Source organism: Setaria viridis, chromosome 9, assembly GCF_005286985.2.
Source record: "Setaria viridis chromosome 9, Setaria_viridis_v4.0, whole genome shotgun sequence".
Taxonomy (NCBI): domain Eukaryota; kingdom Viridiplantae; phylum Streptophyta; class Magnoliopsida; order Poales; family Poaceae; genus Setaria; species Setaria viridis.
This window is the reverse complement of record NC_048271.2, coordinates 32,193,762-32,207,846: the sequence shown is the minus strand read 5'-3', so window position 1 is coordinate 32,207,846 and position 14,085 is coordinate 32,193,762. Positions and strand designations below refer to the sequence as shown.

At 44.1% G+C, this 14,085-nt stretch overlaps 1 pseudogene; it reads right to left on the bottom strand.

Moving 5' to 3' along the window:
- Positions 1 to 13,633, bottom strand: part of LOC140221177 (uncharacterized) — a 54,407-nt pseudogene extending 40,774 nt beyond the window's left edge.
- Between the last annotated feature and the right edge of the window lie 452 nt (positions 13,634 to 14,085).

Below are 14,085 nucleotides of genomic sequence, written 5' to 3'. Positions count from 1 at the left end.
GAGAAGCACCGCCACAACCACGAAGGTCGGCAACGCTCCGCGAAATGCGGGAAATATTATTGTTGGACAATGATGAGCCTGCGACATATGCAAAAGCAATGATGGACCCAGACTCCAAAAAATGGCAGAGTGTCATGCAATCTGAAATAGAGTCCATGGGAGACAATCAAGTTTGGAACTTGGTTGACCCGCTTGATGGTGTTAAAGCCATAGAGTGCAAGTGGATCTATAAGAAGAAAAAGGACATGGATGGAAATGTTCACATCTATAAAGCACGACTTGTTGCAAAAGGTTTTCAACAAGTTCAAGGAGTTGACTACGACGAGACCTTCTCGCCCGTAGTGATGCTTAAGTCCATTCAGATTATTCTAGCTATAGCTGCATATTTCGATTATAAGATATGGCAGATGGATGTCAAGACAACTTTCCTGAATGGAAACCTAGCTGAGGACATGTATATGATACAGCCCGAGGGTTTTGTCAATCCAAAAAATGCTGGAAAGGTATGCAAGCTTCAAAGATCCATATATGGATTGAAGCAAGCATCTAGGAGTTGGAACATTCGTTTTGATGAAGTGGTCAAAGGGTTTGACTTCACCAAGAACGAAGAAGAGTCTTGTATTTACAAGAAGGTTAGTGGGAGCTCTGTAGTATTTCTAATCTTATATGTGGATGACATATTACTGATTGGAAATAACATTCCTATGCTTGAGTCCGTAAAGACTTCACTGAAAAATAGTTTTTCGATGAAGGACTTAGGGGAAGCGGCATATATTCTAGGCATTAAGATATATAGAGATAGATCGAGAAGGCTTATAGGTTTAAGCCAAGATACTTACATTGACAAAGTGTTGAAGCGGTTCAGCATGGAAGAGGCAAAGAAAGGGTTCTTGCCTATGTCACACGGCATACATCTCAGCAAGACTCAGTGTCCTTCAACTGCTGATGAGCGGGATCGCATGAGTAGAGTGCCATATGCCTCGGCTATTGGATCTATCATGTATGAAATGATAAGTACTCGCCCAGATGTTTCATATGCGCTAAGTATGACAAGCAGACACCAATCTGATCCAGGTGAGAGTGACTGGACAGCAGTGAAAAACATTCTTAAGTACTTGAGAAGGACTAAAGATATATTCCTCGTCTATGGAGGTGAGGAGGAGGTCGTTGTAACAGGTTACACCGATGCTAGTTTCCAAACCGATAGAGATGATTCAAAGTCACAATCAGGATTTGTGTTCACGCTAATTGGTGGTGCTGTTAGTTGGAAGAGTTCCAAACAGGAGACGGTGGCCGATTCTACGACAGAAGCTGAGTACATCGCGGCTTCGAAAGCCGCGAAGGAAGGTGTTTGGATAAGGAATTTCCTCATTAAGCTTGGTGTGTTCCCGAATGCGTCCAGCCCATTGAATCTCTACTGTGATAATAATGGGGCAATTGTGCAAGCAAAGGAGCCAAGGAACCACCAGAAGAACAAACACGTAATGCGGCGATTTCATCTCATTCGAGACTTCGTTAACCGGGGTGAGATCAAGATATGCAAAATACACACGGATTTGAACATTTCTGATCCGTTGACAAAACCACTCCCGCAGCCTAAGCATGATGCGCATGTAAGAGCTATGGGTATTAGGTACCTTCTAGATTGAATCTAGTGCAAGTGGGAGACTGTTGGAGGTATTCCCTAGAGGCAATCATAGAGATGATGATATTCCATTTGTATCCATGATTTGTATATTGTGTTCATTGAATATCCATTAAAGGCTACTTGAATTGATTTGCAATTATGTGAATTGTATGTGAAACTCTTTACTTGTATAGTTATTCTAAAGTTGTCCCTAGTCGGAGTTCATGTGAGGACACACATGAATATTAGACTAGCACATGTATTAGTTGATGACTATGTTTCACAAGTCATGGACATGGAGATGTTGAACTAATAATGTGGACACATGTGGAGACATGTGCTAGGACTGACCCAACACGAGAAGTAGTTCTCTCTTTAAACAACATATACGCTTTGTCCTTAGACCTGAGATTGTCGCATGTATTCAAGATGTGGATCGACCTACTTAGGGGCTATCAAACGCTACGCCGTAACAGGGTAGTTATAAAGGTAGCTTTCGGGTTTGTCAAGAAGCATGCTATGAGACATGGTCAATCAAGATGGGATTTGCCCCTCTCTGATTGAGAGTGATATCTCTGGGCCCCTTGAGTGATTGGATCCGAAAATGCATGGCCATGCTACGTACGGTTAAGAGTTAACCTACAAAGGGATTCCGAATCACAGGATCGAGAAAGAGCGGTCAGCTTGAAGCTATACCAAATATCATGAGGTAAAGGGAATAACATGTATATTATGTTGTGATGGTTCGTCTGATATGATCTTCGTGTGCGTATAGGAGTTGGCACGTCTTGCTAGAGGCCGCTACCGACTATTGGGCCGAGTAGGAGTACTCGGGCCATGTCTATACGTATCCGAACCCATAGGGTCACACACTTAAGGAGCTGGAAGCCCAATTCGGATGTGATCCGACTTGGATTAGGTTTAGAAGTACTAATGGGCCTCGAACCTAGAGGCCCGTTAGGAACCTCTATAAATAGAGGGATGGGGGCACCCTAGGGTTTACACTTTTGGCGAAACACATCTGCTGCGCCTCCCACGCCCTCGCCTGTTGCAACTCGCGGATCTAGCAGTCCGGCTTGCGACGCTTCCTCCCTACACGTGTGGATACCTTGGAGGTGTTGCGCCTGCAGCACTTGGATGAGCCGCCGACGAGCCACGACGAGCCGCGGCACGAGGGCGATCTTGCTGCACGTGGACGAGCTGCTGAGGAGCTACTGGACGTTGACGTGATCGACTACGTACGACTACGTTGATCGACTACGTACGACTACGTTGATCGTCTTCGCTGCATCGACGCAAATCTACATATTCCGCACCAGTAGTGCGTCGAGTGGTAATCCCGTGATCCTTATACGGTAGTTCTTCCTAGTTTTACGTGGTAGAAATTTTGATTTGCGCTAGTGTAGCCTACCTCGTATCCCATCACTATTGCTATCTATGGCATCCATACGGACCCCACTATTTTGGTTGGTGCTTTTTTGGTCTTGGGCTCTTATGTAAAATGTATAACCATTTATCTCATAACCTTGGAATTTCACAATTGTGCTAGATGGTCCCCTGGCTAACCAAGTGGGTTGTTTATGAATCGTAGAGTTATCCATAATATGTTGATGCAACCAAGAGGGAAAAGTTTCCATGTGATGATCTATAATCTAGGCATTGGATTTTGTCGGGTATTGGGAAAATAGAATCTGCTTGTGTTCTTCGATATACGGAGCCACAAAGGATGATTGTTGTAGAACATTGAAGTTTGCTTTATGGAACAAATCACTATCATTGCTCAAACTTGATTTCCTTCCAAGGGTGCACGTTCCTCATAGCCTCCCCTCGTGGCGTGATGTTGGAACCCCAAATGAATTAATTGAGTCACTAAAATCAACACAAAACTCAATGACCTCCTCTGTTCCATATCCCTTGGTGATGCTTCCTTCTGGATGAGCACGATTATAAACATAATTTTTTAGGATTGACATGAACCTCTTGAAAGGTCACATAATGTGCAGGAATATTGGATTGAGAATAGCAATCTCTTTGACTACGTGAACCAGGAGGTGCATCATAATATTGAAGAAGGATGGTGGAAATACCAACTCAAAACTGACAAGACATTATACAACATCGTTCTATAGCTTTAGTAGCTTGGTTGGATCGGCCTTCTGCGAACAAGACAAGACAATTATCCTAGAATGTTCACCCTCCAATCCATCTCTGCATATGACTCAATCTTCTACGAAGTGTATGGAGAACCACCTTCGCTCCTCCAGTACTAGAGAATAGTATAAGCACATTCATACCATGTGCAGACACTGTTTTCTGGTATTAGAGGAGCACAGGAACCAGGTCTTTAGAATCTTCCTCCAACACCAGAGAATGGAGAGCCACCTCAGCTCCACCAATACCAAAGAATAGTGTAAGCACGTTCATGCCATGTGCAGACACTGTTCTTTAGGATTGGAGGAGCGGAGGTAGTACCTCCATTGCCAGTCCATCTGCATCGTATTACGTCAAAAATGAATGTAGGGCTTCGTATTAGATAAAAAACTTGATCAATATTAGGTAGGGAAAAATAGAGTAAATGTGTTTATAATATTTAGTTCTTGCAATAAACATGCGATAAATAAATTATTGGTCAAAGAAATACAATTATTGTTAAATTACAGTGACATGCAAAATTGTAGCAATGACCAAATTCTATTTCTTACACCTACAATTTATTTATCTTAATTTATTGCAATGACTAAATATTAAAAACACATTTTACTCTATTTTTTTCCTATACCTAATATTGATCAAGTTCTTTACCAAATACAAATCATCTACAAAATTCAAGCTAAAAATCCTCTCCATTTTGTGTCATTTTAAAAAACTCATTTTTCTCTATCTCTAAAGCATAAAACAAAGAATAATAACAATAAAGGAAGAGAGGATGAAGTAGCTAACCTTTACAACACTTTGGATGAGTAAAATCCCCACGGAAATGAGGGAAAAAATCGGGCAGCACCTCCCTAATGTTGCTTGCTCGCCATGGAGAGGAGGAGGAAGAAGCTCTCGATCTGGTGGAATGGCTTGGGCTCGGGGAGGAAGAAGCAAGGGGAATTTATAGGCGAGGAGCTTTTGTGCCGGTTGCAAATTCCAACTGGGACAAAAGCCCCCCCTTTTGACCCAGTTGGTAATTCCAAGCGGGACTAATCTTTAGTTCCGGTTGGTTGGAATTTCCAACCGGGACAAAAGCTCCCACCGTCAGTGCCAAATGTTTTAGCCATTACTACCAAGACTAAAGGGGGGGCTTTTGTCCGTGTTGGCCTTTCCAACCGGGACTAAAGCTCCCCCCGTCGGTGGCCTTCGGTGGCTCATTTTTGAAGTCCCGGGTCCAAAGTCAACCAGGACAAAAAAGGTTGGATGAAAGGTGAGTGAGTTCTCTAGTAGTGCCAAATGAACATCCAGAGATGGTCAAGTTGAAGAAGTTTCTTCAGCACCGGATGATACACTAGCCAAGTGGAGTAATCACCTAACAAATGATTAGAGAGCATGCTAGTTTGATTGTAGAAGAAAGAGTGTCACCAGAAGTTCCTATGACCCATCAGAGTAATGCGCAACACAAATGGGTAGTGTGGGAGGCTATGGTTATATGGCTCAAAAGGGTGCACTAGATGATGCGATGCCTACACATATCTGACCATGGGATCATCTCGTGCTCACTACTTTTACTAACCATTGGAGCAATGACACTTTGAGTTACTTGGGCTATTTATAACCCCCTTTACACATCCAGTTGGTGTTGCTAGAGTGTGGAGAAGACCATTATATTGTAAGATATATCAAAAACACATCCATGCCACCTAGAGTACTAAACTCATCATCCAAGGAAATTAGCATAAGCTTTGCAGAGTGATTTGTGATATATTAGGTATAGAGTGCACCAGCACCTTGGGGTCTTGGTAGCTCGCTGGCGTTACTACCTTGCGTGGGGTTCTAGGGGTCAACCACTCTTTGTAAGCTTGGTGCACCGGAACCTTAGAGCCTTTGTGGCTCAGCGGTAAGTCTTTGACCCTCCAAACTGATGTGAAGCGGTGATGACAACCATATGCTAGGTACAAGGAGACCTATTCCTTAATGGAGAAGCTCCATAGTATGATGTCAAGTTAACCGGGGAACAGGGAGTGGTGAACCTTGCCTTTATGGCAAGCCTCTCATCTAACTTGGCGATAGCCTTTTTGGCAAGCCCAAAACCTAGACTAGGAGAGATATGGTGATCGGGAGAATATCCTTGGTGGAGCTAACTTACACTAGACTAGGGGAAGCATTTACAAATGATACCATAGGAAAAATCGATGTACCGAGTATTCTTTAACACACTCTTTTACATTTCTGCATTTCATAGTTGCAAATTTAGTGCCTTTATTCTTAGAGTAATACTTGCTAGGATTGGCTCTAAGTTGCAAAATATTTTGTGAGTGGGATTTTTCACACTAGATCAACTATATATGCATATATATAGATTTTATGATCAACATTATATTCTTGCAATTAGTGAAAACCATAGGCTTAATGTTTTAAGTTGCCTAATTCATTCCCTACCCTTCTTTGGCTATATGAGCACCCATTTTCTTCAGCTAGCCACAGGCGTCTAAATTAAGCGAGTCAAACAATACCTTAGAGCTCCTGCAGCGAGATACACACATTCACTACAACAGAACTAGTCATCACCATCAATTGACTTAAAACCGACAGTGATATAGTATCACCGCCAGTTAAAAAGAAAATAGGGCGTTACAAAGGATGGTTAGAAGGGCTCCAGCCCTCCTACCAACCCATAGCTCATGGAGACACCCCTGAGCCCCCTTCCCCCTCGAAATTGTTGGACCAAATATTAAGGAGTGGAAGAAGAAAACAAAGAGGAAGAAGGAGAGAAAGAGAAAGGAGAGAAGAAAGATGAAGAAAGAAAAGGTAGGTGAGCCCCCTAGCTTTCAGGCTACGTTCTCCACTAGCTGTGGATTGTTAGAATTGGCAGTGAAAATGACTATCACACTGCCATTTCCAATCACAAACCAGCGGTGAAGAATTTCATAAAAGGTTCACAATAAAATCCATTGGTAAAGGAGTTCGGCCTGACCATAAATTTTATTCAATCGCATCCAATCAACTTTGAGTCCGGCTCCCTCCAGTTCTCCACCTTATCTACTCCCCCTCCCTCACAGCCCTCCTCCCTCCCTACTCCACTTCTATCCTCTCCGCCGCCCTATGCTCCTTCCTCCCCCAATCCCCTCCTCTCTAGTGCCACATCTCTCTCCCTTCTCCACTTATGTCCTCCTGGGCATCATATCCCATCACCGCCCCTCTCTTCCCTCCTCCACTCCCCCCTCACCTAGTTCCTGTGGTGAGGAGTGTGGTGGGGCAAGGTGAGGCAGCGGCCAGCAGGGCAAGGAGCTAGCGGCGGCGATGGGGGAGCATGTTAAGGAGCGGTGGCAGTGCCAACAATGCAATGAGCCAATGGCAGTTGGGCATGGCGTAGTGCCTCTCTCTTCCTAGTTCTCCACTCATGCCCTCTTCCTCCTCTCTCTCTCTCTCTACGGTGATCGGATCTTGCACTCCTAGGGATCTAGGCTAGCTCTGGCAACAATTGCATGACGACTGGCTATGCGGGGCTTCTAGCTTCGACGGTGGGGCACTACAAAGGCGTGGCTGCTAGATCTGGGCTACTACAGTGGCTGGCAATGGGGCTGCAACATTCATTTTATTTACTTTTTTAGTAAGTTTCACCGCCGATTCATGGTCCGACGGTGATAGGGTTTTCCATACTACTAGTCTATATCCAACCACTGGTGGAAAACTGACCTTTAGTCCTGGCTGGTAAGCCTCATAGCTCCTGAAAAACCAACTGGGACTAACTATTCGGGACTAAAGGTCCCTCTCTTTAGTCCCGGGTCATCCACCTAGGACTAAAGGGCCCACCAGCAGGTGCATGCACGTGGCCCCTACCAACCGAAACTAAAGGGGGTACATGCATGCGCATACGGGTGCATGCACGTACCCCCTTTTAGTCCCGATTGGTATTACGAACAGGGACTAAAGACCTTTTTTATTTTTAAATTCTTTTCCATATTAATGCTAATTGTTGCTTCGCATATATATAGGTATACATCCTTAGCGTACACTATTTACATGTATACGCTCATATTGTATGCATATCGTGTATATATTTCATGATACTATATCCATAATATTAATTATAACTACTATATATATACAATTCTTAGTATATTATACACATCAAACTAGTATTTATACAATTACTATATATACAATAATTTGTCCTCTTCATTCTTACGATCTTCCCGTTGTGGTGTTGCTCCGTTCGGCCGCTGAATGTCCATCGTAATAAAATTCTGCTTCAGGATTTATCACCTTGTCCACCAGAAATCCTATGAGAGCTTCTTGGATTGCCAAAAACCTCTCCTTCTCCAAGAGTTCTTCTCTAATCCGCAACATCTGTAATTTGCAAATATGTGAATGTTACACGAACAATTTAATATAAGGAGCTAGAAAACAATTAATTATTAATATTTTTATTTTACGTAGTTATATTGTCTAATATCACCTTGTCCCGCAAAAAATGGTACATGCGCTCACAGACGTAGAATCCACATAAATTATTGCCTTGTTCCTATCTCAAGCACTTTAGTGGGAACAAAACAAGTTATGAAATATTTGTGTTATAGAATGTACAAAATGTGCAAACTTCATACATACTGGGAACGTTGTATTGAATGTAAGTTTTTCTTTGAATTCAACATGGTGAGTCTTATGGAATCGTTTTCATGCTCTGCGAATAAAAAAGAAGGAATTATGTAGTGGTAGGTGAAAATTTAGGAAATAAACTTTTGCATAGAGATAAAGGTCTAGAATTATTACAAGTTTAGCATGTCTTGAATGTCTTTGTACTCCACTGGTGGTTTCCTCAATGAATCGAACAAATAACGTTGCACTTATCAATAATAATTACAAGGAGAATCTAGGGGAAACTACGTACATGAATGTTCATATTAGAACTAACTAACATTAATTTGGTAAGGAAAAGGAAAAAAATAAGACAGTACGCACACTTACTTAAAGTTGTATGGCAGTAGTATGTATTGCTTGGAATTTTGTTGCTCCAAGAATTTGTATATTGCGTCCAATGTAGGATTTGGTTGATCTTATATCTGAGCTTAGTTAACAAGCGATGGATCCATGAAGCCAATATAGAAGTAGGATTCTCTACGACACTTTAGAATTAGCATCCTACATAAAATGAAACACAAAGTTAGTAGGGTGATGGACACACACAAAATAATGATCTAAGATAAAATTTACATCTTGATAACTACACACTTACATAACCCACGTGCTGATGAGAGAGACATCAAGGGCATCCTGATGGTACACTTCATATATATATCCTTGAATTGCAACCACATGAGTTTCTCACCTTCACCGAAAAAAATCAATAGGTTTAACACGAAGAGCGAACATGACCCTTTCCTTGGCCGACTACTCCATGTACCATACATCTTTGTAGAGAGCTCCCGTACCAATTCAGGCCTAACCAGAAGCTTTCCTAACTCAAAGGGCCATTTAGATACAATCTTTTCTGGAGCTGGCGGTTTAGTTTACCCTAGAACTTCAACAAGCGACAGACTTGTGTCTTCCATAAACGTAATGACTTGGATTTTTTGTTCTTAGGGCAAAGCTACTATAGCTTGAACATCTTTATCTACTTGCTACCTGAGTTGGGGGACAGTCCGACTGGAAGACGACTCTCCTAATTTTTTCTTTTGATAAGACTTAACTAACGAATGATCATAGTTCAATAGTAAAGTCTTCTTTACTTCTTTTTTCATGCCAATAAAAAACATTAATTTCACTGGATCTTCGCTTTTCTTTGTTCAGTGCATCTTTGGAAAGACTCCCTTACTTGTGCTTGCGATGCCTCCTGCAATTCCTTAGGAGTCATATCGCCTGCTAGCTTCTTAATGGGTTCAGACATCTTTGTTTTCTTAACAGGTTCCTTCACCTTTGGCTGCCTTGGCTTTGAAGCTGGTGGTCACGACTTCTTGAGAGGTGCTACAGGTTCATTTCTCGCACAAGAGTTTAGTCCCAGCGATGCAGACGGTGATCAGGGAGGGGTGTTTTGGTCGTCATCGCTCGAACCACCAGGATCCGATGGTGCTGGAGACGATGATCGAGCAGGATGCGATGGTCCCGGTGGTGGCGACGGTCCTGTAGGTGGATGTGCTGGAGATTACAGTCTGGAGTTCTGAGGAGATGGTGGCTGCAAGGGCCCTATGGGAAGCAATGATGCCTCCTTGCCAACGATGATGATGTAGCATTTGCACCATAGAATGATACTGTGAAGTGCATATCCTAGTGCCATTTCCCAATCATCTCCCGGGAGGTCAAGCTCTAGGCCTTCTTATTGACTATTACAAATCTGCTCTAGGCCAACCCTAGAGTAGCTAGGTGGAATCTCCATGCCATGGCTTGACCACCCTGCAAGGATTGGAAAAGCACTTCCATATGCCACATGTTCATATAGGAGAAATAAAGAAGTTATTAAACTCCTAAGGTGTGGATCAATTGAGATAATTGCATAGATTATATATATGTATACCTTAATGGTGAGGTTGCCAAATGTTCTGTACAGCTCACATGAGGTGCGCTAAGTGATGTCATCCACAAGGTACCATTAGTTGTCCTGCGCAACCATGGGTAATCTTGGCATGTTCTCATCGGGGACCCTTGTTGAGAAGGGCTGACGATGACGTTAGGATCTGGTAGTGCTCCAGATTGGGCTATCTCAGTAACTGCCAGGGCCACTCGTCGATTAATTTCTTCCTGCGTTCTTCTTGTGCATGCACTTTAGCCTCTAACATGCACCACCGACTCTCCTCTCGCTCCTCCTTCTGTCTCTTCTGGCTTCTGTACGTGTCGAAGTCCCTATGGAAAGCAAACTTCCACGGAACGATCCCGATGCCTTGACAATGTCCTGGGTGTTTGGATTCCCAAGTGCCAAAGTGAGCTCATCGTTCTCTCTATCAACCTTCAACTTTCCCGCTTTAGTATCTTCAATATTTTTGATAAGCTTGAGGGCCATCTGACATATTGTTTTATTGAAAATAAGTGTCCCATCCTCATGGCTAAGGTTGCCTCCGTGAGCTTAATGCAAATTCTTTGATCAATTGGGCCAGACAATAGTTGCTGGTACGATACCTCGATCAAATAGGTCTTGTTCCATCTTTCTCCATTTAGGAATTGCACTCATGTAATCACCTCACCCTAGACAATGATAGTACTACTTCTTTTGGGCATTGGTTGAGTTTATAAGAACCTTGTTCGTACTACCTTTACTCATCTTGTATTTCAGAAATGAGTTCCAATGATAACTTAACTTTGGCCAGTCATTAAAATCTGGAGTTCGGTCCTCCTTGATAAAGATGGTATCCAGATTCTTCTTGAAGGTTTGGAATTGGGTTGCCATCTTCCTCAACGTCCATTCTTTCACAACTTTTTCATCGATGCCATTGGGAAGTGTGAAGTGTTTCTTGACATCTTCCCACAATATATCTTTCTGTGTCTGCGGAAGCGCGTATGGATCATCTTTCTTACCCTTCCAGTTTCGAATGTTGATGGGCATGTTATCCCTTACAATAGCCCCGCACTGACTCATGAATTTTCTAGCGACTTTTTGGGAGCAATTGGTTGGCCCTCTTCTGTCACTTCGGTGATGTGAAGCCTTCCCTCCATTATCTTTGTACGACCTCGCGGCTTATTTTGCTTCATCAATCCAGGACTAAAAGTTCAAAATTCATTAATTAGTACATAGTAATGATGAATATGAAATTATAGATGGGGTAAAACAATGAAAATGATATATACCTTGCTCTAATCTTCTATCATGGCAAGGTCTTGTTCCGCATTGTTGTCAACGCCATCCTCGAGCTCATGATTACCGTCACCGGACATGTTGAGGAACATGTCCGCCTGGCTACCCTCATCCTCGGTGTAGGTCCTTGGAATGTTTGAGCCACTACCGCCAGCAATAATCTTCTTCATTATATACGTTGCATCGTCTTCGTCTCCAATCTCAACTAATAATGACATAAATTAATCAAACATGTAATCATATGTATATTAAATTAAAAATTGTATCAAGTAGTACAATTAATATATAAACATGAAATCATAGAATATCGATTAAATAAAAGAAACTTCTAAAATATACACATGAAACCATACATTAAATTATATACGCATGAATTGAAATATACAATAAATTGAAATATATAATCTACCAAATATACTAATTTGTACTAATTTTTCTAAGTATTAAAACTAATTTGTGCAATTTTTCTAAGTATTTAAACTAGTTCATACTAATTTTCTAAGGATTTAATGTAATTTATACAATTTACACATTAAAAAATCTAAAAAAGGGGCTTGTGTCAGCAAGCCTCGTTTGGAGGGGGGGACGAGGGGCGCGCCCGTACCTCGCAACTAGCCAGGGTGCACCGGCGCTAGTGCACAGTAGCATGCAGTGGCGGACGGTGGGCTGGTCGGTGCGGAGGGCCACGCGACGGTGGACAGTGGGGCGGAAGGGTGGGCGGATGGTGGGACGGGGGGGGTGGTGGAGCTGGTGAACGGTGGGGCGGAGGATGGCGGATGGTGGGGCGGGTGGATGGCAGGGCAGCGTGAAAGGACCGAGATGTCACCTAGAAGGGGGTGAATACGCGATTTGACCAATTTATAAAATTTCAACCCACTCAGCAGCACTAACCAGGCCAAACTGATCAGCCCAGTTCAACAGACTGGTCAGACCTGTCCAGGCAGGGTGGCACACCAAGTGCTGCTTGAGTCCCTCCTTGACTTCTAGCACCAACCAAACTTGAAGAGTGGCTTCTGTAGATGATTTCCAAACGGGCAAAGTTGTCCCTCCACACAGGGCAAGAACACCCAAGTAGATCGAAGCGGAAGCATAAGTAATTTGCTAGAAATCAACAAGTGAAGCAAAGTAAATCAAGCCACGAGGATTTGTTTATCCAAAGTTCAGATTCGCCGCAATGAATCCTTGGTCTCCATTGAGGAGCCTATTGGAAGACGAGTCTATTTCAACTTCCTTCCAACAAGCCAGGTCTCTTTCAACCACTTTTCTCGTCTCCACTAGTTGATCTTTTTCCTTGCGGAGGCAAGATCGCAGCCAACACAAATTTGATGTTGCTCACCACACCTTTGGAGCTAGCCAGTGATGCCTAACCGTCTAGGAGGCACACCTCCAAGAGTAACAAATACTTCAAAGGCTTTCTCGACGCGAACCACAAGTACTCAAGTTGTGGATTGCTCTTTTCAGCTCACTAATGCTCACTCTCTCAACCTGTAACACCCAAAATTTTGAATAATTTAAATTTATTAAAATTTGCTCAAATTAGGGTGTCATTTAAATTCTAGGCATTTAATTTCATTTTCTTTAATTCAATTAAGTCATCATAGGATTTATTTGTGCATTCATGCTGGTGCATTTATTTTGATTGCTTTAGTTTGAATCAAAGTTTGAATTTCCAAATTTAAATTCAAATTCCAAACCTTTTCCTTTTTCTCTTTCTTTTTCTTTTTCCTTCTTCTCCTCCTGGGCCGAAACTTCTTTCCCCTTCCCTTTCCCTTTCTTCTTTCGGCCCAGCCGCAGTATCCCCACCGGCCCGCATCAGCTCCGCCGGCCCTCCTCCTTTTCTTCTTCTCGCGGCCCAGCTGCGCCGGCCCAGCTCCCCACCTCCGCAGCTCGCCCGCTCGCCCGCTCGCGCTCCCTCCGCGGCCCGCCACCCGACGCCGGCCCACTGCTCCGCCCCGGCCTGCCACTCACCCGACGCCGCGCAGCCCGCGAACGCGCGCCGGCCCACGAAGTCGCGCCGGCCCGCCACCCGCCTTCTCCTTCCTCCGGCCGGACTCCGCTCCATCCCGCAACCGCCGCTCCGCCATCTCCGGAGTCCCGCCGGCCCCCGCTCCGATTTCTTTGGGGATTCAAACTCGGGGCTCTATCTCCAAGCCCCTATAAAAGCCGCCGCCTCCTCCCGGTCTCCTCCGCCAAGCACCAGCGCCGCAGCTCACCCGAAACCCTAGCCGCCCGAGCTCTAGCGCCGCCGCCCCTTCCCCGCCGCCGTTCGCCGTCTCCGGTGAGCTCCCGTCGGCGAGAACCCCCAAAATGAGTTCGCCGCACCCTCCTCTTTCTTCTGGTGCCTTCCGCGCATTAAACCGTGCATCGTGGCGTGATTTCGCCCAACTCCGGCGACCCGCCGTCGCTCGCCGTCGCGCGCCGCCGCCGCTCTGGTTTCCGCCGCCGTCGCGAGTCGTCGTCGACCGCAGCCGTCGGATCAAGATCCGACCGTCAATCATGGGTCAATCCGGCCGCGTACCGGTCAACCGAGCCGCGC